General features: G+C 40.0%; 2 non-coding genes across 2 annotated transcripts; both read right to left on the bottom strand.

The window, feature by feature from the left end:
• Positions 1 to 321: 321 nt before the first annotated feature.
• On the bottom strand, positions 322 to 394 carry TRNAF-GAA (transfer RNA phenylalanine (anticodon GAA)). Its single transcript has one exon. It is a non-coding gene; the product is annotated as a tRNA-Phe (tRNA).
• Positions 395 to 2069: 1675 nt separating this feature from the next.
• TRNAF-GAA (transfer RNA phenylalanine (anticodon GAA)) lies at positions 2070 to 2142 on the bottom strand. Its single transcript has one exon. It is a non-coding gene; the product is annotated as a tRNA-Phe (tRNA).
• Between the last annotated feature and the right edge of the window lie 358 nt (positions 2143 to 2500).

Below are 2500 nucleotides of genomic sequence, written 5' to 3'. Positions count from 1 at the left end.
GGACTAGCACTATATTACCCAGACGTATGTGGCCTGAGTAGGTAAGCAACGTCATCTGACCACTGACATCTGTGTTCAAGGGGAAGTTGAAGGTAATGCAGACAAGAGTTTACATTACAAAAAAGCCTGAAATGGGAAACATTCATAGTCTAACCTGAAGGCAAGAAATGTGGAAGCAAGATTAGAAGGAGGACACAAATCAAAGTCTATGTTAAATTGCTTGTGTTGTATATCAGTTGGAAAGAATTTGATGAATAGAGAAAAAAGTACTACAGCTGATTCCAAGACCTATTTTGTTAGAAGAAAGGAACCTCTCAACTGTGCCGAAACCCGGGATTGAACCAGGGACCTTTAGATCTTCAGTCTAACGCTCTCCCAACTGAGCTATTTCGGCCTGCTGCTAGCTGTGGTCTTCATACTTTGATTTGAACCATTCAACAAACTAGATGCATAACCTGGATATTTACACTTATATGTTAGAGATATGTTTTAAGGAGTCCTGTATCATTCAGCAGTTAACTTGTGCAATGGGTAAATAGCGTTTTTGGGATCCGGGTTAGGTAACGTTTTTTTAACTCTGAATGGACTAGCACTATATTACCCAGACGTATGTGGCCTGAGAAGGTAAGCAATGTCATCTGACTACTGACATCTGTGTTCAAGGGGAAGTTGAAGGTAATGCAGACAAGAGTTTACATTACAAAAAAGCATGAGATGGGAAACATTCATAGTCTAACCTGAAGGCAAGAAATGTGGAAGCAAGTTTAGAAGGAGGACACAAAGCAAAGTCTATGTTAAATTGCTTGTGTTGTATATCAGTTAGAAAAAATTTGATGAATAGTGAAAAAAGTACTACAGCTGATTCCAAGACCTATTTTGTTAGAAGCAAGCAACCTCTCAACTGTGACGAAACCCGGGATTGAACCAGGGACCTTTAGATCTTCAGTCTAACGCTCTCCCAACTGAGCTATTTCGGCCTGCTGCTAGCTGTGGTCTTCATACTTTGATTTGAACCATTCAACAAACTAGATGCATGACCTGGATGTTTACCCTTATATGTTAGAGATATGTTTTAAGGAGTCCTGTATCATTCAGCAGTTAACTTGTGCAATGGGTAAATAGAGTTTTGGGATCCGGGTTAGGTAGCGTTTTTTTAACTCTGAATGGACTAGCACTATATTACCCAGACGTATGTGGCCTGAGTAGGTAAGCAACATCATCTGACTACTGACATCTGTGTTCAAGGGGAAGTTGAAGGTAAGGCAGACAAGAGTTTACATTACAAAAAAGCATGAAATGGGAAACATTCATAGTCTAACCTGAAGGCAAGAAATGTGGAAGCAAGTTTAGAAGGAGGACACAAAGCAAAGTCTATGTTAAATTGCTTGTGTTGTATATCAGTTGGAAAAAATTTGATGAATAGAGAAAAAAGTACTGCAGCAGATTCCAAGACCTCTTTTGTCAGAAGCAAGCAACCTCTTAACTGTGCCGACACCCGGGATTGAACCAGCAACCTTCAGATCTTCAGTCTAACGCTCTCCCAACTGAGCTATTTCGGCCTGCTGCTAGCTGAGGTCTTCATACTTTGATTTGAACCATTCAACAAACTAGATGCATGACCTGGATATTTACACTTATATGTTAGAGATATGTTTTAAGGAGTCCTGTATCATTCAGCAGTTAACTTGTGCAATGGGTAAATAGCGTTTTTGGGATCCGGGTTAGGTAACGTTTTTTTAACTCTGAATGGACTAGCACTATATTACCCAGACGTATGTGGCCTGAGAAGGTAAGCAATGTCATCTGACTACTGACATCTGTGTTCAAGGGGAAGTTGAAGGTAATGCAGACAAGAGTTTACATTACAAAAAAGCATGAAATGGGAAACATTCATAGTCTAACCTGAAGGCAAGAAATGTGGAAGCAAGTTTAGAAGGAGGACACAAAGCAAAGTCTATGTTAAATTGCTTGTGTTGTATATCAGTTGGAAAAAATTTGATGAATAGAGAAAAAAGTACTGCAGCAGACTCCAAGACCTCTTTTCTCAGAAGCAAGCAACCTCTCAACTGTGCCGAAACCCGGGATTGAACCAGGGACCTTCAGATCTTCAGTCTAACGCTCTCCCAACTGAGCTATTTCGGCCTGCTGCTATCTGAGGTCTTCATACTTTGATTTGAACCATTCAACAAACTAGATGCATGACCTGGATATTTACCCTTATATGTTAGAGATATGTTTTAAGGAGTCCTGTATCATTCAGCAGTTAACTTGTGCAATGGGTAAATAGCGTTTTTGGGATCCGGGTTAGGTAACGTTTTTTTAACTCTGAATGGACTAGCACTATATTACCCATACGTATGTGGCCTGAGTAGGTAAGCAATGTCATCTGACCACTGACATCTGTGTTCAAGGGGCAGTTGAAGGTAATGCAGACAAGAGTTTACATTACAAAAAAGCCTGAAATGGGAAACATTCATAGTCTAACCTGAAGGCAAGAAAT

The sequence above is a fragment of the Lissotriton helveticus genome, chromosome 8 (genome assembly GCF_964261635.1).
Source record: "Lissotriton helveticus chromosome 8, aLisHel1.1, whole genome shotgun sequence".
NCBI lineage: Eukaryota > Metazoa > Chordata > Amphibia > Caudata > Salamandridae > Lissotriton > Lissotriton helveticus.
Note: the sequence above shows the minus strand (reverse complement) of the source record. Positions and strands in the feature narration are given on the sequence as shown.